At 46.8% G+C, this 25648-nt stretch overlaps 1 long non-coding RNA gene across 1 annotated transcript in view; it reads left to right on the forward strand.

The window, feature by feature from the left end:
- The window catches only part of LOC144139589 (uncharacterized), a 44252-nt gene extending 29728 nt beyond the window's left edge, over positions 1-14524 (forward strand). Inside the window, exon 2 of the long non-coding RNA XR_013316287.1 lies at positions 14337-14524. This is a non-coding gene — a long non-coding RNA (uncharacterized LOC144139589). The remainder of the gene's footprint in view (positions 1-14336) is intronic.
- Positions 14525-25648: the final 11124 nt, after the last annotated feature.

Below are 25648 nucleotides of genomic sequence, written 5' to 3' on the forward strand. Positions count from 1 at the left end.
AACCGAACTTGTGTTTTGACTGCATGGTCCCTTTAAGCCAGCCATGGTTTCGAATTTCCAGCGCCAACTCGCTCAATGGGCAGCACTGTTAATATCATTGGGCATCAGCCGCAGCTGTTGCAGGGCTCCTAAATAGCTAAGTACTCAAAAGCTGTCAGTAGCAATAAGAATTATATAACGTAAGCAATTGTAGTTGATACTTCTCCAATGATACTTCTCGGTGTGTGATACGTCTGTGTGTGTTTAAATGGCGCAAGAAATTAATCTTCTGAGTTCCGAAGCAGTCAAACAAGTTACGCTACTCACTCGTCCACGTAAAACTGTGCTTCGCATGCAAATTTCAAACGGGCCCCTCGGGAAGATGGCCTGTTGATATTTCCACCAACGGAAATATCTTTGCCGTGCCTGCGGTCGCCAATCCCCCCTATGGTATGTGTCGTGAGTGACCGTGACTTGGCAAGGATAGGTTTAGAGCAGCAATGACGGGTGCGCTTTCGCTGTGGTTTGCGAGCAAGGATGTATTTTCCTTGCTACGTTTGGTCCCCAAAGACAGTACACAAAATTTGTGATTAAAGCACCGCAGTTATGTCTTCTAATCAGCGAGAAATTACGGTATAGTCGTAAGGACATCAGGCATGACCGCATTTCTTATCCGGTTGAGTCAGGATGCATGCATAAAATAGCTGACAGTATAATTTCAAATGAGAACGAGGGGCTTCTTGTGGGTGGTAAAACATGGCACGAGTTTGTAGGCGGCATCAGAGAGCAGAGGAAATACTTTTATTTTTCCAGAGATTCAAAAAATAAATCACTACGTTCGAGAACGGTGACCGCCAATGCACGACGCGTGTCCTGGGCCGCACATCTTGTACCGAGGCCGCCTTGGTAACTCTTCTTTGCTGCGGAACGCTCGGTAGGTGCAATGGGCAATTACTTCTTCATCGATGTATTTCTTTCACGTGTATGCATATGAATGCCTTTCTTAAATTAACAAAATTTTCCTGGCTTTCTAGGGGGCGGTATCTAAACGAAGAAAAAAGCATCGAGGAAAGTACACCCCATCGATTATTTTGGAGGCCTTGCTTTGTCTGCAGTGAAAACACAGAATGTTAAAGCGTTAGTATCTGTCATTTTGCTGTGACTGATAGTCGTCGTGACCTCCTAAGAGTAAGGAGTGACGTAAACGTATACGTATCGAGCCATATTTCTGTGGAAAGTTTATGCCATGCCTCGGTGTTCTGGGCCTGGTTATTCACAGAGTTTGGAACTGCCGCGATAGCTTTGTATACCTAAGGGGTTGTGCCACCCGGTAGAAGGTTGAGGGCAGGGCACTCACCTGCGGCACTGCTTTCCCTATTGAGGTTCGACAATCGAAATTACCCACGTGTCGAAGTTTGGGCACTTTATTTTATAAAATATGTAGTAATCCCCTTTTCCCCCCACGGCGCACATATCCCAGGTGTAGATCTGGCCCGTAAAGTCGCGATTTGACTTTCTTGTACTCATTTCAGGAACTGTAGCTAAACTCAGACCGGTGCATTTAATTTTCTGTTTATTTGGGCCTTTCAAGGTTTTATGCTTCGAAAACCGTTGTCTAATTGCGCAGTTAGTCTTCAAAGTTGAAGACTGCTACCTGGTGAAAGAGTATGAGTAAAAAAAAAAAGCAAAAAGCCCATCATTTTGCTCTTTTTCCGATCGCCGTCGTCCGACCAACTGATGCCCACTTGGCAGGATTTCGGGATGATAATCTCTTCTAGTGACACGCGTCCATTACGCTGGTTCAAGCTAGATTACGGAAGTCGCTGACGGGGTTCTCGTCAATCACAAATACCTTATTTTCTCATTCATTTCTCTCTCTTCTCTTTCTCTCTCTCCCTACATTTTCGACCCTCCTCTCATTTTCCTAAATTCAGCGTAATAAACGACGCTGTTTTGAACAAGCTTTATTTTTATCGGTAAGAAAAGAAAATAGCGATGCAACATCAGGCCATATCCTTCACTTTGAACTGAACCCACGAAAGTCGAGAGAGGTGGAGGAGGTGCAGAATTATCGGTATTTGACGCCGAGTTCGGCCAATCACGAAGGAACTAGGTTTGTTGAACACGCTTATCGCCGTCGTGTAGCCCCCGTGCGCGGGTTTGCTCAAGATCAAGTGATTAAAGCCGGGCGAGATAGAAGGAAGGCAAAAAAAGCGCAGCAATGTAGGAAACGCGCGCGTAAGTCCCTTCTTTTTTATCTCCAAGACAAGAGAGAAGGGATGAATGATATTTTTAATAACAACATTAAGAATGCGCAAACAAAAAACTCATACGCTTATGACACAGTTGTGCTAATTTCAGAGAAGGGTATTCAGAAAACAAAACCGTCTGCATATAAAGACCTGAGTAACGTGAGGGAACATTCCTGTGAATATACATTAAACGTACCGAAAATTAATTAGGTTATATTTTCATCCCTAACAAAGCGATTACAAAAAGAAACTGAAAATTATCAACATCTTGAGTTTCGGAAGTCGAATCCTACTGTTATGTTGGTGTTACTTTGGAAAATGCAATGCAGTGTATAACTAATGTAATATAATCGGTCCTAATATTAGAAAATTTATTTTACCTTCCATCAAGCACGATACCATCACCTTCTGCAAATATAAACCGTGCTGTACTTCACCATATTTCGCTGTCACCTAATATAATGTATACAGTCATGGGGCTATACCCTGTCAAAACATCATAAAAATTTACGAAACACTCGCCTCTGGAAATGAGTGCACGCGAAGCTTGAGGTCAGTGAAAAAGAGAACGACCAATATTGAAACGCAATGACAGCAAAACGGAAACAAAAATACTTCTGCCAAGATCAGAACGCATTGACCGAAATGAAAATGCAAAACTATCGGTCGACCTAAATGAGCATTGAAGGACTCTGGTTTCACTGAGCTTCACCAGAACGCAAATGTTTGGCATACGTAATGTATATCATTCTACTGCGTTCTTTAATGGCTGCCCGCTTTACCGCGGAGCGAACCTCGCGCGGCCTACCCACCCGCACCAGAAGGTGAACTGCACGATAAAATCGAGCGACTGCACTTGCGATGGGGCATGATGCGAGTGACGATGCTAATTGGCTGTCATTGTGGCGTGACAGAGCGCGACACTTGTGCTTTCACGCTTGCGCCAACTGCGCCCGAAGAGCACCTAAATCTATATGTTCCAACAATGGCACAGTGAACACTTTTTCTACAGTACAAAAACCAAAAAAGAGACAGCCTAAAGGCGCTCACTCCAACCGGTGTGTATCCGCTCTGCCCCCGCTCCCAAGATGAGCCAAAATTTTCATAAACAGATATTTTGCCAATGCTGGTCTAACACCAGAGACATTCCGTAAATGGTACACCCCATTTATGCCGCCTCGACGTCCTTTCTGTGCCTCCCTCACACCCGCCAATCTCCAGCACATAATTTGGCACTGTTCGAAATTTACGAGGTACAGAACATTCTCAACCGTCCTCCAAATGCCTCCTTCTCATACATCTACCCTGAAACATTGGAACTAGTACTTCTAGAAAGCGGTCTGCCGCGAGCAGTTTAGACCCGCGAGCATGATCCTCTCACCCCCAGCGATCTCTTCCGCCTTCCCAAGGAGCCTACCACTTTCGGTTTGAACTTTGCATTTTCAAGATGTCCCAAGCCACAAACACCCCACCTTCCACTCCCGCTTCCCCCACTTGACCTATCGTCTTCCTGCTGCAATAAAGGCTCTCTCCCCCTCTTTCTCTATATCTTTCTCTCCCTTTCTCTGTATCCCTGGTAAATCCCCCCGAGTGGATGCATGCCAAACGCTTCAATGGCATTATCATTTGTACAAAAAGCATTTCCTAAGCCACAAACACCCCACCTTCTACTCCCGCGTCCCCCCGTTGACCTATCGTCTTCCTGCTGCAATAAAGGCTCTCTCTCTCTCTCTCTCTCTTTATCCCTGGTTAATCCCCCCGAGTGGATGCATGCCAAACGTTTCAATGGCATTATCATTTGTATAAAAGCATTTCCTAAGCCACAAACACCCCACCTTCTAGTCCCACTTCCCCCACTTGACCTATCGTCTTCCTGCTGCAATAAAGGCTCTCTTTCTCTCTCTCTCCCTCCCTCTCTCTCTTTATCCCTGGTAAATCTTCCCGAATGGATGTATGCCAAACGCTTCTATGACATTATCATTTGTATAAAAAGCATTCCCTAAGCCACAAAACCCCACCTTCAACTCCGGCTTCCCCCACTTGACCTGTCGCCTTCCTGCGGCATTAAAAGCTCTCTCCCTCCCTCTTTATCCCTGGTCAATCCCCCCAAGTGGATGCATGCCGAGCGCTTCAATGGCATTATCATTTGAATAAAAATCATTTCCCAAGCCACAAACCCCCACCTTCTACTCCCGCTTCCTCCACTTGACCTAGCGTCTTCCTGCTGCAATAGAGGCTCTCTGTTTATCCCTGCTCAATCCCCCGAGTGGATGCAGGCGAGACTCTTGAATGGCATTAACATTTGTATAAAAAGCGGGAAACTGACCAATGTTGCCATAAAATTGATATTTCGGAATCCCTACGGATCCCTAAACGTCAATTCTCATCTAGACAATATTGTGAACAAGATTGTGAACAAGGGATACGTACGAATGCCGAAATGTCAGTTTTCTCTCAATATTGGTCAGTGTCCTGCTTTTTGTACAAATGCCTTTACCTGACCTCACAGTGTTACGTCGAACTTTCAACTATAATGGCATTATCATTATCATCATCATCAGAACACAGTCTATCAAGTCGGTTTTGACAATGTAGCAGTATTAGTGGTGGAAGTACTAGTAGTAGTTCAGTAGCAGTAGTAGTAGCAGTACTGGTAGTACTAGTCATCGATCTGGTGTCTTCAGTGGAGCAAGAAAGAAACCGTCGCCGAATCGCGGGCGCATTGTTTTTCGACATCAAAGGCGCCTATGACAAGGTGCTCCACAGTGCGATTATGGATGCTCTTGAGATTGTGGGTGTAGGTGGCCGAATCTATGAGTGGATTTCCAGTTACCCTACTGGTCGGACAATCTTCATGTCCACGTCTTCCGGTGACACAGGACTCCACCAGGTTAATCGTGGTGTTACGCAAGCAGGAGTACTGAGCCCCACCCTCTTAATTATTGCCCTAATCGGTCTCGTGGACGAAATGCCTGAAGTCCTGAGAGTCACTATGTACGCTGACGATATCTGCATCTGAACTTCTGGTGTAACTCGACCGCAGCTGCAAGCCCATTTACAGCGAGCCGCAACAACGACGTCTCGGTACTTGTGCCGTCAAGGCCTCAGTTTAGCGCCAGAAAAATGCGCCGTTCTTGCATTCACCAGAAAGTTGATGCTCCGGTATCCTATCATTATTGAGGGGACACTGATACCTTACGTCACGCACCACAGATTTTTGGGAGTGACTGTGGATCGCGGTCTGTCGTGGACGAAACACATCGCCTCGTTGAAGACTAAACTTGCAAGCCTTGTACATGTTCTTCGTTTCGTGGAGGGGATGAGATGGGGTCCATCTGAGAGCGCTCTTCTCCAGTTGTACCAGAGCCTCTTTTTGGCGTATCTTCGTTACAGCCTGCCAGCCATTTCAAACCTGCGAACTTCTTCCCGGCGCATATTGGAGGGTTTGCAAGCACAAGCCCTCAGAATATGCTTGGGACTGCCACGATGTACCTCTACTGTGGGCACAATTGCCGAGGCACGTGTTTTTCCAATGGATGCACTTCTTTTGGGCGAACCCCTTCAAGTCTACCTTAGATGCTTCACAAGGCATGAACACCATCCATTATCGGCTCTTCCTACTACGTGTTCGAGAAGTAGTTTTGCGGCAGCCATTTTGCAACACCAACATAAGATCCCATCAGGTTTTGCCCCAATGGTGTTTCCCAGAATCCTCTGTGGGTACTATCAAAACCATCAATTTACCTTTCCATCCCGGGAATTGGGAAGAAGTCCTCTTTGCCATTACTAGCCCTCAAACAGTTGAATCTAGCGTTCTTGGCAGACAAGTACGCCGGAACTGTACATGTATATACTGATGGCCCTGTGACTGCATCCCGGTCCACCGCGGCTGTGGTAACTCCAAGCTTATGGGTTACCCTAGGATTCACACTAGACCACAAGACAACTTGTACTGACACCGAGTTGGTTACCATACGGGAGGCGATTCGTTTAGTCTACCGTGAATCACCTCAAGCTTGGACCCTGTTTTGTGATTCCAAGCCAGCACTCCAGGTCCTCAACGGAGTTATGAGGCAAGGACCTTATTATGCCCTTGCTGCGGAAGTACTCGAATTATGCTCATTGGCACTGCAACAAGGACATGTCCTCACCATTCAGTGGGTACAAGGCCATTGCTGGCTAGCTGGTAACGACTGGGCTGACCAGGAGGCAAAGAAGGTTTCTGCAAATGCAGATGTTGTACGTATGCCCTTCGCAAGGACGGACACGACCGCCCTTCTGTTTACCATTCTCCGCCACGCCTCGGCGAGTCACTGGTCCCACCCTGACAATCGTCATAGAAGACTACACCGCCTGGACCCCGACTGCAAGTTTCGGTTACCTCCTGGTATTCAGCGAAGCTACGCCCCGCTGTTTCACCGACTACGGCTTGGCGTAGCCTTTACCAGTCGCTACAAGCACCTCATTGGCTTTACGAGTGACCCCGACTGTGAGACATGCCATGTACCAGAGACTATTTCGCATGTTCTCTGCCACTGTCCACGCTATGCGCAACCTCGAGAACAATTAGTGAGAACATTGGCCCGTTTGGACTGTCGTGTGGTGTCGGAGGAAGTGCTGCTGGGACCTTGGCCAGACGCGAAGCATTCCTACAAGGCATTTAAAGCTGTGCTGACATTTCTGAGCAGCAGCGGCCTCTCTGAGATATTGTAGTTGAGGCCCGTCCGGCTTAACTTTAACACATACACCGTATCGGTATAGGCATCTTCTATGCGTAGCCCTTTATTTATTTCTCCGCCATCTTCATCTCTCTCGTCCTCTATCCACACTCTTTCCTCCACTTTCCCTTCCCACACACAGAATAGCTGGCCAGAAATACTAGCGTCAGGCCGACCTTTCTGTGTTTATTTCATTTCAATAAAAATTCCTCTTTCTCTCTCTCTCTCTTGGAAGAGCAGTAGTAGTAGTAGCAGTAGTGGTAGTACGATTAGTAGTTGTAGTAAAGTAGCGGTAGTATTAGTAGTAGTAGTGATGTGATGTGATGTGGAGATGTTTTTTGACAGGTGGACCTAGCCTTGCATGGTATGCCGGCAATTACTCACTCGATCAACACATTTTTACTGCTATAGGCGGGAATTCATCATGATTCGCTGAGGCTTCTGACCCTTAGAAATAGCAGTATCAAACGAAAGAGGTCCCTCCTCGTGATCCTATGGCCTTCTGGGAAAGTTCCTGAAATGGCCTTCCGGGAAAGAGAATGCGGAGCGGCTTAGTTGTAGTAGCAGCAGTAGTAGTAGTAGCAGTAGTGGTAGTACTAGCAGTAGTTGTAGTAATAGTAGCCGTAGTAATATTAGTAGTAGTAGTTTTAGTAGCAGCAGTAGTAGTTGTTGTACTACTAGTAGTAGTAGTCTTAGTAGTAGCAGTAGTAGTAGTAGTAGTAGCGAAAAACGATTTATTGAGCCGGTGAAGCGGGAGGGGTTCACTATTCCGTGAAGTCTTGCAATGAGCGGTAAGCCGTCGCTCTGGGGGTCAAAACTGTCGGGATATCCAGAATATATTCAACAGGTTCTCTCACAGCTAAGTGGTAGGAAGGAGGTAGGAATAGCGGTAGGGTGGGGTTGTGCTTGCACTCCAATATATACGAAATCTATACGCTGCAACAGTGGTTCACTCAACACTTTCCCAGCCAATCCTCCCGAGTGGGCCAAACACTTCAAGGGCATAATCATCATCATCATCATGACCATCGCCGCCGCCGTCGTCGTCATAATGAAGCACGCGGATAAATTTGGCTGTGACGCAAGATGTTTCGGCGGACGCCACCACCGACAGCACCAGTCACCCAATACAAGCTTCGCTTAAATAGAGCTGTGAGCGTTATCTCTTCGAATCTTACGGAGCACCCTGCTCCAATCTTTAAAAGGCCAGGTATTATGTCGTCCCCAGTTTTCAGGGACAAGAAAAACGCGTATACAACATGTGATATAATGAAAAATGACAATATACTCCCAGATGAGTTATTTATGGCCCCATTTAGGGAAACCATACGCACAAAAAAAAACCCGAAACTTCAACATTATAACTGTGAACGTTGTGTATCGTAAACGCAGAGTATACTACACTGAACGAAAATATGGTATATCCTTCTCACAATTGTAGAGTAGAAAAGTAGTGTTTGCTATGCATGTCGTTATAAAGCACGTCGGAGAAGATTGACTGTCCTTGAACCTATTCTCCCCTTTTTTGTAGGGTCTTATTCACTGGTTTTCTTGACCATCATGATCAACATGTCCAGACATCCACTTTACAAATAAATCATTTACACGTGTCAATATTTCAGCGTTTTGTTTATTGTCTGAGCGGGAATTTATGAACACGTGTATTCTGTGCGATTGATTGATTGATTGATTGTAGGGTTTAACGCACCGACGCAACGCAGGCGATGAAGCGCGCCGTAGTGGAGGGCTCCGGATTAATTTTGAACACCTCGGGATCTTTACCGTGCGCCGAAATCTCGTACAAACGGGCGTTTTTGCTTGTATTTTGTGCGAACCAAATTGTTTTGCGCCTTGTGTAATACACCTACATTCTTACGTGAGTTATGTACACTGGATGTATGCCTCATAACGTGAGCTGGTGTTGTGTATTCACGCCCTGCATGTACTCACTTCTAGCAGCACTGCTAAGCTAGGGGGCAGATGTTTTTGACATCAATGTTTTCTCCGTCCTGTCCACCTGCCGAACACATCGGTTCGTATTCTCCCCATCAACATCTGGGCGACCTCCGTCTGACTAGCGGTCACTCCGTTTCCGGCGTGCCGATGAAAATTTGTCTCCTTAACCAGGTGGTGTTGGAGCTAGATATGTAAGTTCTTATGAAAATTTCAAGGCGTGAAAAAAAAGTTTTTTTCTTGCTTTTTATTTAAGAAAAGTATTCAAATTGAACAAAGATGATTCCGAACAATTTTACAAAAAAATTCAACACACTTATTCAGGCGAAATTCCTAATGCCTCATTCTATGCGAAAAGTGACCGTAGCTGATGGCGACTATACGAATGAAACCGAATTAAGGCAGCTGTAAACAGAAAATAACTAATAAACATACACATAGAAACTTATTTGGGTTGGAATGGGATATGATCCCGGGTCGTCGAGATCCGCCGCCGAGTGTGCGAACTTGGCACAATAATTCTCCGAATGCGTGCCGCATGACAGGTGAATGTGACGGCACCGCCAACACAATGCAGCAGTGAAGTCTTCGATATTCGCTGGCTTTCGCCTCCAAATAACTAAAAAGACTGAAGTGCCTGGTAAATTTTTCTGATAACCCTGAAAAAAAAACATATTTTTGTTGTGTTGTGCGACGGTGTGCTGCCCCTTTTTGGGAGGAGGGGATGTTGTGTTGTGTAATGTAGTTCTGTTCATGCCACCAGGTGGTGCACAATGCTAAGGTGGCCAATTTCCAGCATCATCATCTGCAACCGCATACCCGGTTATAAATATCGTGTAACAAGAATAAAGGCTCTCTTTTCCGTGGGTACAAGGTGGCGTCTGCGTCTCTCTGCCACGCATGGTACGCGGCGGATACAACATAATTGTTACATGCTGCATCAGAAAAGTCCAAGACATCCCGCTCTCAAAATCTGCGCACGACTTCACGTCAAGGCATTGATTTCAGAAAGCGTTCCCCCCCACTGCACATTGGTCGCATCACAACAAATTTCCCCAGACAAGCTGTGTGTTTTTCCCAGTATTATCGTGGTTGAAGAAAAAAGAAAAGAACCTATTTTTTTAGTCAAGCTTACTTGTTTTTTTTTTCAACCACTCCAATCTATGGTAGTAAATCTAACTAAAGTTTGGGTTTGGGCTAGAAGAAGACACAGCGCTAGTGTCTGTGTCTTCTTATTCGCTGTCCTCGTTTAAAGCGCTGTTTCCCAGTTTAAATATGAACTAACTAGGGCAGCGCTAGTGTCTGTGTCTTCTTCTTCGCTGTCCTCGTTTAAAGCGCTGTTTCCCAGTTTAACTATAGTAGTAGCTCGCCGCGTCCCCTATGCTTCTCAGATCGTCCCTTCGGCGCCCGGGGCTTTGAAGCGATTTACACCGATCTACCAACATAGGCCGGTAACACATGACCGCAGAGATGTATTGGCCGAACCATTAAACATTTTGTTGTTAAGCACGGTGAACGAATAGCCGACACAATCCATTTAAATAGTATGAGGAAAATAAATACAATCTGAGATAACGGCACCACATAAGAAAGTTCGCAAGTTCGCAACAAAGTTCGCATGGCACACATCACCGAATACGCGCACTGTGTGACTGAAGGAGAAATTGCCGCAAGTGGGCTTCACCACAACACATTTTAGTGCTGGTCAGCGTGGCCAAGCGGCGAATTTGGCGAATGACGAGGCCAAGAATGTCGTTAGTGGGAAAAAAATGGCCGTGCATATGCTAACTTCGCTGCAAATGACTTCGAAAGACGATAGCCTTCTGCCGCCCATGCCGCGTAAATGCCTCATTCTCTCCCCAACCAACATCTCACACTCTTTCCCTCTCTTTCGATGGTCCCACGATAAACAAGGAGGATGTTGCCAGATCAATTAACATATGGCGTTTTTAAATCAGTATTCCCAGCTCTCAAATATTGTTCTTTTGCCTGTTTGATTACATACGACGCTTGAGCAAGCGACAGTGCTCACTGAATATGAACGTGACCACTGCTCTTTTTGAATTGAGCCACAGAGAAAGAATATGTCTATAGCAGGCGAAACGGCTCTTTGCGGCTCGCGTGGGCGAGCAGCCAAATGATTCTGCAATGAAAACCAACGCGGACTTGAAAGCTCCGTAGCTCAACGGCGAAGTAGAGGGTGGCAGTACCTGATGGGCGAAAAGATTTCGGGCACAATTCATATTGGTGCTCCGCAGTGGAATGGCGAAAGCGGCTGTCGCGGAAGTTTTAAAGCAAAGCTTCACTACTTTCGTCGGGATCTTTCGCGGAGAATGCGCAAGTTTACCTTCTGACCGCAGACGCACCGCCGGCGGCACACCCCTTGAAGCGGATATCGTGATTCACCGGGCCAGCTGCCGGCGCTGCGCACAAGTACCCGTTTTATGTCGCTTTGCGACATAGCGGCGGCGGCCGCTACAGGAGCGCCGCTCAGCTAGAGTGCCGCCTTCCCCGCCGAGCAAGAGCGCCGCCTTCCACGCATGCGCCACTGGGTCGACTAGGGATATGTAACTCATCTTGGGCCGCGTTTGCCGTGAAACAGGAACGCCGCGTTCGCCCAGAATGAAAGCGTGGCCTGACCTCCTTTTGTGAGCGTAGCCCGCGACCGAGCGGCTGTGAGCCGTGGTCGGCAACATAGCTACATCAAAGGTTAACCAAGCGAAACCAAGACTCAACAAGACTAAGCCAAGCTTTTGCTTGGAATATCCAAGGTTAGCTGAGCTAAGCCGCAGGCATTTTTTTCTCTCGAGACAGACGCCACTATGTTTACCTAGGCCGAGAGCTAGTGACGACTTTCTTTCACCGCGCCAAGAAGCGCCGGCTCCGCTTCTGTCTTGTCCTTAATCCGCGGATTAGGCCAATGATTCGCCATTGGTTCAGCAGTTTTATGGGACAACGTAACGAATATGTCCCACTGTTGGCGTTTCTGGGCCCTCATAAACAGTACAAATTTTGTTTTTCCCGTATTAGTTCCAGGCGGCGTACGCCTGCGTTTTGGATTTATTTTCATTTATGGAAAGATTTGTGGTGCCTATACAGGGTGTTGCGACGATAATTGGAACAATTTTAAAAAATTTCCTGAGCGAACCACCGCTCTGTTCGCGCTCAAACTTGCCACGAAGGTCGCATTTTGTTGTCTATTTTGTTTGATACCGGGAACAATGATGTACTTACCTGTTTATCCCGAAAATAAATAAAAACAATTTTTGCCTATGGGAAAATGGCGGCTGATTTGGACGTGCGAGCCAGCGCAAGTCGATGTTTGAACGGCGGTACCACCTGCACGTCCAAATCGGCGGCCATTTTCTCTTAGGCGAAAATCGTTTTTATTTCTTTTCAGGATAAACAGGTAGGTACCGTCATTGTTCCCGGTATCAAACAAAATAGACAACAAAATACGACCTTCGTGGCCAGTTTGAGCGCCAACAGAGTGGTGGTTCGCTCATAAAAAACTGTTAAAGTGTTCCAATTATCGTCGCAACAACCTGTATTTCCGAGGTTGAAAGCCTAAAATTCTTCTTTGCCTGCCTTTTATTTGCGCATAAAACGCGCTTTTTAACGCCTAAAAATCCGGTCTCTAAGTATTCGGGCTGAAGCCTCAGATATCTTATCAAACGCGAAATGTGACCGTAGTCCTTGTCGTCGTCGTCGCTGTTGTAGTCCTCGGCGTCTACACGAATAGTGCCAAAATGGCCACCGCAGTAAGGAGAAAATAAATTGGGTTCATGAGAGATTTGCACTCGGGTCGCCAGACCTGTAGCCAACAAAAGTCGAAAAAAGGCGACAAGAAAAATTTCTGTAGTTTGCCTTAATTTTCCGTGTTGTTATGTCGTCTTGTCGTATTCTTGTCGTGTGTAGTATTCCTGTTCTGATTTTGATGTTCCGTCATGCCGAATCCCTACCTTGTCGTGATGCTGATGTTCCGGCATCAGTAGTTGCACATGGCTTGAATGTCATTGCCTAATGTGAAGGGTAGCGTAAACGGCCCTTCTGTTCTTACAACAAGAGTGTTTGTCGTTGAGATAACTGGTTTTGTCGTTACGACAGAAATGAGTGTCGTAACAACAGATGGCTTTGTCGTGACAAAAGTACTTCTATTGCCACAGCTAAGTTTTTTGTCGTACGACAAGAATTGTCATTAGGTATTGCTGCTGGGATTTTAGCCATGGAAGTGTCTCAATCACAGCGCAAACCCGGGAACCTGGCAGACTGGAACAAGAATTAGTCCGATGTGGACGCCAGAACAGGTGCCCGTGGCGGCACGTGCGCTGAACTAGTGTCCTACTTCAGGAAGCTCAAAATAAACGTTTCTCTCTCTCCCTCTCTCTGGACGCAGAGAAAGCTGTGACTATCTGAAGCGCGGCTGGTCTGCTCGTCGGATTAATTCGCGTCAAAAGGGAGAGAGGAAAAAGAGGGACCTCCAAACACGCGAGTAAAGCCTTTGGTAACGCCAGGCTTTTATCTTAAAACCACATTAGCCGACTTCGGGGAGCGAGTAGTGTTCACCGTGGCGGACATATGCTATTTGCGGCGAAGCGCAAGTGGCCAAAGGTTTCTCATCGGCGGTTTATTTTCCTGTCCTTCCTCGTTTGGTTCAGCGGGGCATGGCATACTGCACACGCGTTCCATTCTAGCCCTTTATTCTCCCTGTTTTACGATACTAGGGTACAAGTTAAGAAAGGAACGGATAGCTCATGTACGGTATCACTCCGCCTAAGCGACGGTCCTGGATGTCAACGGGCGCCCGCGTTTTTGGAGATCGCTATGAAAGCGTGACATCGTCTGCCTTTTCTCACCTAGTTTGTTTGTCGTCGCTGCAGTCGTTTATAAGCATATGAAGCCCAAAAATTTGCGGGAACGGCTCGTGCCGTGTTCAAAATATCTTAAGTAACGCACTTCTTGCGCCCCGAAGAGCAACATCCGGCTGCGGTGATGAGGCTCAGCGGCAACTTCCGTTGCCGCTGTGCCTTTTGTGTTGCTGAGCTTTTTGTGCCTGCCCTGAGCAGCGCTAGTATTAAACCAAGAGTATAAAACATAGGTATATTAGTCCTTTTTGGTAAGGTGCATGTCATCACCCCGCTACAAAGGGGAAACCAACAGCAATCATCACAAATCATCATCGTTGTCGTTCTTAACTTGCTCCCTTGTATATAGACGCATTAGTACAACCATTGCGTCGTGTATCCTGTATCGAGCTAACCGTGTATCGAGCTGGCACGGCATATGAAAAGCGGTGTGGCTGCAAAGCTAATTGCCTCGCTTGCGACTATGTATGCAGTCGTTGCTACCGGTCTTTATTCCCTGTTGGCTGGCTTGAACCGCCCATTTGTTTCTTTTATATCTGTTTTGAGATATTTCCTCCTTCCCGCTTCAGCTTGCAGGTGTGGCGACCGGGAGAACAACGTGCACTGGTGTCCGCCGCGCTGCATGCGGAAATTGGCCACACGCCCTCAAACTCTTCTTGTGCGTGACACCTCAGCCAGGAGAAGTCGTCGGCGTAATTAGTTCTCCACCCTGGCGGTTGCTTTTTTTCTTGATTAAATAGAGGTGATTTGTTCTTCACTTTACTTTCTTCTTTCCTGGTACTTTTGTAATAATTGTTCCTTCCCATTCTGTTATGCCTGTTCCAGAGGCGCACAGTCTGTGTCAAAATTTTGTGGGCCTAGTGACCAAGGCCGCAGCAGGAGCGCGGTCAAGAAGGGGCGCTGCACTTTCCGCTGTAGCCTGGTTGCGCGGCTAAAGATAGCAAGGGGAACTTTTGCTATTGCTTTTGTAGTATGTCCGGTGCGGCAGGTGCTGCGCAAAGTGCCTGCGCTGAAGCGAAGTGCGCCTGCTCTGAGAAACCGGCCCCGCGGAACTTATCGCGCCAACCATACTCCGAAAGAAAGCGCGAAAGTTCCCCTCGCCCTCTTTAGCCTCGCAACCAGCCGCAGCGGCAAGCGTAGCGCCCCTGCTCGGCTTCGCGCCTGCTCCGGCCACGGTCGCCGTGGCCCACAAAATTTTGACAAAGACTGTACATATTGAGCGTGCGTGAACTTTTTCCAGCAGCGCGCGCGATTTAGGCGGCCCTCCATTTAAGCGGGGCTGTAATGTATAAACGCGTACGCATGGAGACATATCAAGTTAAGAGCAGAGTTCGAAGTAATACAGAGTTCGAAGTAATTATTCGAAGTAATAGTCGCACGTTCGAAGTAATACCTAGCGTTGCTGCCACCCGCATTGCTCTATATCGTTCCCCTGCTCGAAAAACAAAAAAAGGTTTTCGACTCCTGACCTATAGGACTCCTAACTTAAGTGAAGAAACTAGTACATTAGCAGTAATTACCCTGAACGTGCCATGGTAATTCTAATTCCGTTTTTGCATGTCGTTCCGACTACGCGCTTTCAGCGCAAGTTTCTGGCTCAACCTACCAGCTCACAATGCTTACCTACAGCGAACCCACGCTTGTAAAATTGGGGCCTGCAAGTTGTTGAACGCTCTTGGCGTTGGCTGTGGTGCCAGAACTGTGGCTTAACGGCCATCGCTGCGGCTTGTCTGCCGACCTCTCCGCCTTGTTCTGACCGCAGTACTGCATCGCCGGGAAACTGCCACTCCCTCCACTCCGCCCTTCTAAATGGCCCGTAGAATTATGGTGTAGGCTTTAACAACCTAATATTCCCAGTACAGCCTGATAAACATCCAGACCTTCGGTTTGTAGAAGAATCCCGTTCCGATTTTACTCGACGAACTTGAAATTGTCAGCATGTTCTCTTGAACATTGCAGTAAATCGGAAGTTTTTTGAATAAGCGAAGCCGAGCAATGCTTGAGAGCCAGGCGGACAAAATGTCACAATCGCTTACGAACAAATGTGATAAACGTTTTGGAAGAAGTCGAGTGCGCGTAACGTTTTGTTGAAAATCGAAACGTCATAGCTGCTGAAGCAGTCAGAAAAAACAAAACACGGGCAATCACCCGGAAGTAGACAAGCTCACTAGATCTGTTAGGTGAACGTCACACAAACTGGAACCAGCGGTAATTCTTTTGGCGGGAACAAATGGTTCTCTACAATTTTCTTTTATGTGCGAAGCCCTTTGGGGGCCGGGGCTCTTGGCGTATCCCATCCTTGTCGTCGCCGTGGTAATCGTCGTCTCATGTAGTCGCGGTACTAAAACACCGGAAATCTCGTTTACGCCTCGCCCAAGAACGTAAGACGTACTACAGTCAAACCCGTTTATAGCGAACTGCAATATGCACTTAGACTAGTTCGATATATCCAATAGTTCGATATAGTGGAACCCGCCTATGACGAACTATTGTTACGAGTTCGCAATCCGCGGGAGCCCTCCCTCCTCCCCAACTCCACCATCCCCGCATGCAGAAACGAACACAGTAAAGTAGCCATTACCACACCCAAAGTAATCCATCTATTTCAAGTAATAAAGCTACTTTCTGTCCCAATTTCCTACTTTGTAAAAAAGGCGGTGATTTTTGTTTTCACTCTTTCGTTTTGGCGGACTCAACTACCATAGCATTCTCTACACAAAACATTATTTGCACCAGTTCGAGTCCGCGTCCTCCACAATCGAAGAAGCATTGGCGGAGCACATCGACTCCCAAAGGCGCTTCATTATAAGCGTCGGACGGCTCTCACTCGCGAGAGCATCGGGAACATTGCCGAGCTCTTCCCACTGTTCACGATTGCTGCTGTCTTGGCCCGGACCCGCTGACTGGGCGGGTTCTGTCGTGAGTCCCACGCGTCGGAAACAGTTACGGAAAGTGTCGCGCGTCACGTCGCTCAGTGCGACGCGCAATGTCTCAGTCGCAGCTCTTGCTCAGTGGTCGCAGCCAATCCACATCACAATCGCCGATTCGAGACCACGCATTTCAGCGGCCATTCTAGGCGCACAGAGTTCAATATATCCTATGTGAACTTCGTTATAAGGAATATGTTTCCCATGTATTTTGGTAACTGAAATATTTTTGTTCGATATATAGCCTAATTCGCTCTATCCGGGTTCGTTATAGCCGGGTTTGACTGTAGTAAGACACCGGGACACTCGTTTACGCATCGCGCTAGAGAGCTTCGTGCTTCAAAGACAACAGACTTTTACAACAAAGCTGTATACCTCTACCCTCCAACGGTTTCATCTCCGCTGGGAAAAACGCCAAGGCGCGAAGAATACACTTATAAAGTGCAGGCTTTGACCCTCCCAAGGTTTCACGTTAGTGGAAATGGCCGAGGATTTTTGCGTGTTTAACTTCGCCTATCCCAGACCAGAGCTGGCGTCCTAATTTCTATCTTCTCGCAATATTTCCTTCAAGGAGGTGCCAATCCAAAAATAAGTACTCAGAAAAAGACAACAGATGCCTTTTCTCTGAAGATACGTCAGGTCCCGCATCTCGGCTTCATGTCTCCGAGAGAGTCACCCTTCAGACATCCCTAATCCGTTCCGGCACGGAGGATTAGCAGGGACACGGAAGTAACTTCTCGGAAGATCAGTCTGGCCGCATACGTCGCTTTCAAGCAACCCAAAAAGGAAAAAAGGAAGCCCTCCACCACTCCGTCTCTCCATCGTCTTTATTACTCATCTTCCCACACCAACAACAAAAATAATACCTGAAGCAAGAATACGTCAGTGAACGGAAGTGAGAAAAGTGCCGAGGGAGCTGAGGAGTGTTCCCCATTAAGAATGGACGGAAGATCGGCTGCATCGCCCGATCCCTTTAAAACCTCAGATTAACGGGCTTCTCAGCGACGAAAGGCACACAACGCAACGTGATGGTAACAGCGTTTCCTTATATTCTGTTACACCAGCCACGAGTCTTTTGTTGTCTTGCAACGCCTGTGGCCCGGATGTCCTGCACGAACCTGACTCTTTCAGGTCTGAAAAATCCCTAGGTGGAATAGGGGCAGATATTACGACCAATGAAAGCCCCGTTTAGGTGAAACACGCGAAAAAATGTCTGATGCCACGCATTTGTGGGAGTCAACGTAAAGCGAAGCTTTCAATGATGTTGACGTGGTCATTATTGTGAATGGTATGAACTGCAAATTGGAGTTCCAGGAGGATCGTTTTAAATGATTAAAGGTACCCTGCAACACTTGCCATCGACTACTAGTAATGTATTTTGGGATAAGGTCTATTGTCCCAGAATTCTCCTCCCGTAGGAAATATGAAAATCTGTCCACAATTAACGAAACTACGCGCGATAGGAAATCGCGCATAATCGTTCCCTCTCAACTCGACCGCGGACAACGCGACGAAAGCTGCGCGATCTCTCCCGGAGAAGGGGGCGGCTCGCGGCGTTCTCTTCAGTGGCCTTCGATATATCACATGCCGGGTAGTTTTTTCCTCTTCTCCGCAACGCGGAGGGGCCTATTTCCGATCTGGTGCCACAAAAAAGCAGGCATGGGTGCCTGCTCGCAAGTGCGCGCTCGGGCTGGTAGGGCGTTTTGGAAGCAATAAACGTTTGTAGTCGAGTGGTCCCGTGGAAAGGGAAGTATTGAGCTCATCACTCAAACTCCGCGCGCACTCAAAACACAAAAGAAACGGCAAAACTGTGCCTACAGGTTCAGGCATAGAAGAGGTTCGTAAACAGCGATGACGACGACGGAAATGGGAGAGTCTAGCCGCGAAGTTGACCAGTGACAGCCGATCGGGCAGTCATGGCCTATGTGACGTCCCTTTGAATATGCCAGGGGTTGCATAATGATATAGCGCCTACAATATATTCTAGGCACTATAATAATGAGGACAACTGAAGAGAGAGCGGTTGGGTTTTCCGCGTCTTTCGCATCGATTTGCGCGCTCACCGGTTCACGTGCACGTGTAATATTTGGCTCAGGTATTCCTGGCAGTGTAGTCAAAACGTCACGCAGGTTTTTACTTTCACTGCTCAAAGAGTGTTGCAGGGTCCCTTTAAAAGATTGCATGGGCGTCATGGCAACACTGGGCTGGGACGAAAGTGCGTGTGGCATTTTTCTTCGCTCGTAGCTTCCGGGCGTCGAGCTAGACGTGTTTCGTTGCCGTCATGCGTTGTTGCCTTGGGGTCATACATTCTAGCCAGAACACCCAGCATACATTCGCGTTCTGCGCCGGCTTACCCAGTTATCGGAGATATTTCTGTTCTGAATGACACCTCTTTCGGGTCTAGTGTCGGGAAGCTACGGGAACGTTTTCGAGCAATTTTGCTGGCTTGTGACCACGTGCTTTATTTGCATTATTTTCCAGCACGCCAGTTCTAAGCGCAAACAAAGTCAGGAACTGGCAAAAGCTCCGTCGTGGATACCAGTGTTTCATTTGGAGGGGCTGTAAGAATCCCACGATGTTTTTTTAAGTGCAGAGCACTTTAGGGGCTCGCCTTTTCGTCGTAGCTCGTTCGTCGGACCCAAGTAGTGCCCCACGGCGTTTCGTCGTAGCTGCTGTCGTCGCGGCGTTACCAAGAGGCTACGAAGGCGGAGTGGTTTATATAGTCATAAGCGTTCGAAACTTGTGAACCGCTGCCGCCTGTCATACATCTCCCCGTTGTTTAGCGCACAGAAAACTGTAGGTACATTTGGGGCAAAATATACGTAATTACCCGGCAGCGCCCGCGTTCATTTAGTTCGGAACGCTTGTTGGGTTGGTTTTTACGATCGTAAGATATAAAAAAGGCTGCGTCTGCTGCAACCCGGGGCTTCCGAGCCGATTCCCCACGAAATGGCTGCTGCGCCCCACGGAAGTGACGCACATCAACAAAAAAAAATTGAGTAATTGCATTACACTGCAATTACTTCAATAGTATTACATATATTTTTGGCAGTGACGCACTAATATTACAGTATCAAGATTTATTTTTAGCCTGAGTTTATTTTATTTTATTATGATGTCACCTAGTCACCATGACGTCATAGACATGCTTTGTAGATGTTTGCATTATATTTTTCTCTGCGAAACTCGAGTTATTTGACACTCGCGTAGAAGTTCTGTAAACAAAGCACTTTTTATATATTTACTACGGGTTTTACGGATGACCTACGGACGAGCGGCATGGAGAAGAGGCCGAATTCAATCGAAGAGCAAATTTTGGCCCCGTACTGGCATACGTACGGGTAGAGTGCACTCTAGTACGGGCTTGTCTGTTCCGTGGTACGTCTGTACCAAGTTAGTTCCGTTGGCCTGTTTCAAATATTCCGGCTTCGCGCGGTGCCGATGCAAGCAAGAATGTACGAGCGTCGGCGTTGTGTGGAGTCGCTCACGAGTGGTGCGGTGCTGCGCTGTGTTTTCGTTTCATATTAGGTTGTCAGCTCCAAGCCTGTGTCTCCGCGCTTGTATCTTCTGCAGTAATTCACAGTCTTCAAAGTCCGATGACTAGTCGTAGCGTTTGCGCAGAGCGCAATGTTTTCATATCAAATACGTACGTATCAGAACCTAATGTTGCCCCAAAATATGCAGTAAGATACGTGTTGCCTTCAAAACGTGACCGATGTGTGTGGTGCGTCGTAGGTTTCCAGAGGTTTGTTGTTTGTGTGAAGCTCCTGGCGCCACATTCATCGATGCTATCATCACAGTCATCGTTATACACGGTGTTGTGTCGGTATCACAACGCGAGGCAAATATTTTGATACTGCTCCGTACTCGACTTGCAAGTGTCCAGATTCATGTCGCTGCAGGAGTGTATACTAGAGCCCCATCACTTAGCAATGGTGCGTCGCAGTGACAGCGAGTTTTCGTTCGTGCGCTTCAACTTGCCGTGATCCCGGTCGTTACAAGCGTGGCCAAAAATGCGCCGGAAATCTGTCGTGAGTTACCATGGCTGGTGTGGCATTTGCCGTGTGTGTTGTGTTCGTGTGCTCCAAAATTTACGATGTCGCCAAACGTACGTGATCGTGCCCATTTATGACAAGCTAGGTGATGCGTCAGTGGCTTCAGCAATAACAGGTGCTACGTGCTGGGTTAAACTGTTATATCTACATTCTAAGCATACCATCTAGGTGACTCGGCGTAGTTGTTGTTTCTATTTGCTTTAACCTCAGTTGCCTTGTTCTTCTTTCTTGCAGGGTATTTTTATTTACGTGTGCATGCAGCATATTAGCACTAAATCAACCTTACACACTAACCTGTACATGCCATAACCATCTTTGCAATCACGTGTGCATGTGCTACTGTTACCCTGCAGTATTTCGTCAACTACTGTGCATGCTAGCAAAGATTGTTTGCATGTCGTTCTGAACGATTGCTAATAGCCTGAATTTTAGTATTACTAACATACCTCTTTCTTTCTCACATGCTGGCTTCGTGTTGCTTTTAAAAGGAATTGATGATTTAACGCTGCGTCTAAAGATATGTTGGACAGACTTGCAAAAAACGTAATACACGGGATATACCTGCTAAATTTCTCAATGGCACAAAGCACATACTCGGATCGCACAGGCTAAAAGTATGTCTGACGTGCTCCACACTCTTCGTCTGCCCCTCAACACAGTCATGCATGATTTTTACCAAACCGACAAAACCACTTCTGCTTACTGACGAGCCAGGGTCACTGTCACGCCCACTTCACAACACATGGTGAAAGCAGTCTGTTCTGATTTTTACCCAACAAACCAAAACACTTCCACTCACTGACTAGCCGTAAAGAGTCACTCTTAATAATTAATCGTTACTAATAATTTCAAAAATCCATATTTAACTCTAGCGATGGTGAAGGCGGTAGTCGAAGTCCGGGGTGGGCGACTTTGACGGCGCTTCTGGGTTTCAGGGCACTTGGACTAAGAACGGCTCTCATAGGGTAGAAGCTCTAGCATCCTTCTGCTCGCAAATCCATAAAATATTTCTCTATTTGTTTAGTGCAATGCATAGTTGACGGCATTGAAAAGCACCATCTGAAAAACTTGAGAAAGCGTTGCTTTTGCCTCTGTGGAATGAACCAAGGCGGACCCGCTAGAAGCATACACTGGGTGCTACTGCGCAGCCGACTGGTACCCGTTGGCAAACCTGCTTCCCACACAACAACGCAAACACATGCCTGTTGCATGCGGCCTGCGCGCATTTTGTTTGTCTGGGTGGAATGGAATGGCTGTGCCAGCAGGAAGCAGCAGAAAACAGTCGGCAGAAAAAAATTTCCATCGGCAGACTCACATACTTCTAATGGCAACTGGCAGGCTCCATGATTCGACACAGTGGTAATTCCAGTGTGCCACCGATGCAACAAGTGTGTCCATAGTATCAGGAGATTCGATTATAGGTTAACAAGGCGGTGTGACAACTGTCGCCGTGCTGAAAAATGCCGCAACAGGGGCTTTACTGTGCACAAATTTTTTGTTGCTACTCTCATCCCACTAAGTTGTGCCAGCTTCCAAGTGCAAGCACCAGTAAAGTGTGTCTGTCGTCTTTAGCGCTTAAATCATGTTCTCAAAGGGAAACTGAGTTTAGCGAGGTTGCGGACCTGAAAGCTGGCAGTGCTCATATGGGTCATAACAGAAAAGTAGCAGCATGGTGTTGTGCTGTTTTTGCTGTGTTGGTGTTATAAAGCACATGTGGTATTTATATGGGTCATAGGTTTCAAACAAGGCACTAGTTGGAAGTCGTTGCTGTCTTTTTCATTTGTTACACATGGTAGTCGTGCTCTTTGTTTGCAAGAATTATTTGAAACTAGCTAGTGTAATTACAATTATAGAACAAATTTTCTGGGAACGAAAGGCTGCCTTGTGCCTGCTAAAGGATATACCCTCTTTTGGCTACACCCATTGTAAGACAAGATAGCAACGCAATACTCTATAGAGCCCGAGCACAAGCTGCTGCCTTGCATTGGTCTGACCCACAAAATTGACAGGAACAGCTCCCCAGGACTGATCCCGAGCAAAGGTTCTGGCTCGCTCATGCCCCTCAACTTCACAAAAGTCGATAAAACCTTGCTACACAGGCTGCGGCTTGAAGTAGCATTGACCTGAAAGTATCTGCACACAATCGGACGCGAGGATAGCCAAGACTGCCTTCTGTGTAAGGCTGTACAGAGACAATTGATCATTTGCATAGTGTTTGACCAAGGTATACTAGTGGGTGAAAATACCTTGAAGCAGCCTTACTACGCTTGAATGCTTACCCTTTGTCTGAACGAAAGATTTTGGGCACGTGGGCTGACACAAAGAAGCCAGATCGAGCTGTCAAATCGCTGCTTGTCCTGTCTGAACTCTTGGGTCTAGGTGGTAAAATTTCACAAACTGCAGAACTTTTTTTTATGGTCGGTAAATAAGTTATGCGAATTTTTTATACAGTGATTTGTCTGTTTCTGTGCCCCATTGCATGTTATACATGCTTTAAGTGTACAAAATTCATTGGTTGATTTCACTGTCATTTCTCATACCCTCAGTATTCAGTACCTTCCTTGCCCCCACGGGATTTAAGTAGCAGGCCCAAGTTCAGTTACTCAGGCTGGCCTCTTCTCCTTTCAAAAATCTTTTACTCTCTCTACCTCTCTCTTGCAAGCATGCCAGGTGCTTGGAACGGTTTTCTAGGATTCGCAACGGTCAACATGCGATAAAAATTACTTATGACTACTTTCATTGCTGAAGTTCACTGCACTCAGTGTACTAGGGTGTTTGGCGCACAGTAGTAATTATGACTGCAGACAGTCTACAGACAACCTACAGTTCTTAAAGCCCACATCAAAATCTTGCCACGCACTCGTTCTTTCCTTCACTTCAATAAGGCTGTCACAAATGGGTGGATCAGCCGAACATGATGGAAGGGGTGTTTTTCTACACTCTGAATTAATGTTTGATCAACGTGCATACATACATTGAAGCATTTGGTGTGGTTCTTCCTTTTCATCTCTTGACACCCAGTGCAACCGATGGGCTGGTCAAAGCTGTGGCTTGTAATGTGTTTCCAATGCGTAATGGTGCATTCTGCTTGTTGCTAAAGCCAACTGCACCAAACGCAGTGCTGGTAATGGTCTTTTGTGGGCTATAAAAGCAAAATGTAGTGGTTGTCGATTAAATAAAGTGAGTCAATTTTAAATGTTTCTTCCCAATGCCTGATGTGTTTTCTTGGAGGTTGTGTGTTTGCTTAGTCCTTTTGGGAACAGAAGGGCATGTATGTCTCATGTGTTGGCCATGAGACTAATCAGCATTTGGAGGTTCATGGGACAGGTACAACTTGTACAGGTGGTGAGCAAACGGATATAACTATTACATTTTCGATTTTCTTGCAACATGTCACTAGCATACAACAATTAGGATTTATAATTTAGCTGCATTTTTTTACGACAATACTGCTATTGTGCCCATTATAAAATGTTTAATTATTAAAGAACAGTTATACAATGTCAAATATTTTTCAATTAAATGTTGCTAGTGTTAAGACCCAAAAGATAAGTTTGTATTATGGTGTTTGGAAGCCGCACCATGAATATGAGGCATGCCATGGTGGAGAGCAATGAATAAACTTATACCACCTGGAAGTGCTCAATCAACAGCGATATCACTTACTCACGGAACGTTCTGTTTTCCACGTCCTTCGCAAAAACTGGTATGTCCAGGAAACCTGCTGCCTTGTGTTCAGTAATGCAACACCTCAGCCCATGGTCTGCTACTTTGGATTGGTGTTTGTGTTGACATAAATACATTCTTTTTCAGTCTGCTCCACTTTATCTTCACCAACCGTTTCTCCACTTCGCCGATCGCTGTCGATACTTATACCGGCACATGTCAGGTAAATCCGTCTGGTATGGGTCCCCGGGCACAGAGGTGTTGAACTTAACAAAACCGCTTATTACCTGGCAGGAGTAGCACTGAATGGTACTCTGACTGATACTGTGCCCCAGATAGCCTATGTTGCTGCAACTAGGTTTCGAAGGTACAGTTCGCTGGACAGCTTCCCACCAGACAGCATCGCTGGCTGCCCTGACATTGAGAATCTCCGGTACTCTTGGAAGTGTGACTTTGCGCAGTCTCGACTGTGCGAGGTCACACTGACTTGCTTTCGATGCCGAACACCTAGTTTGAATTTTTATCTACTCCGCGCACGTATAGCGCCATCGGCCATCTGCTGCTTCAGACAAGAGGAGGAAACACTTGACCACTTCCTGTTGTCTTCCCGGCAGTTCTCCTCCCTCCGAAATCGTTACCTGAAGGTTCCCCTCCGGTGCTTGGGTCTCGCCTTGTCGGTGCCTAATTTATTGTCATTCGGGGCAGTAGGGCTTGGTTGGTGCAACGGGGATGTTTGTCGCGCTCTTCACTCATTTATTGCCGAAACAGGTCGCTTGCCTAGTTAATCAATCGCATCAACCAATTTTTAAGCGTTTATTGAAACACGTGTTGGTACAGTAGTATTGAATTTTTTTGTTCTAAAATTGTTAGCATCACTGTACCCCATTTTCTCTTCGTTTCAAACTAATTTATAAGCTTCCTAAACAGTGAAACCACGATAAGACTTGGCCAATCCCTCAGAGTGGATACGCGCCATTCTTGTTCCGTATCCAACCAACCAATTTAAAGGTGCGACAGAGGTGTGGGAGAAGCGAAGGCGCTAATTGCAGCCACACGGAGGAGGCGGCAGCAGCCGAGGCGCAGGAGAGTGTGGCGTCGGGGTTTGATGCTACCGTATAGACGCTAAATGGTGTAGAGGGCGCAGGAGCTGCGGAAATGCGGGGGAGAAGGGCGTCGAACGCGACACAGCCGGCTGCTCCCGCTGCCAAACATGTGGACAGCGTCGGCCGACAA

Source organism: Haemaphysalis longicornis, unplaced genomic scaffold (assembly GCF_048455015.1).
Source record: "Haemaphysalis longicornis isolate Haplotype H1 unplaced genomic scaffold, Haemaphysalis longicornis Haplotype H1 scaffold_5, whole genome shotgun sequence".
Lineage (NCBI taxonomy): Eukaryota > Metazoa > Arthropoda > Arachnida > Ixodida > Ixodidae > Haemaphysalis > Haemaphysalis longicornis.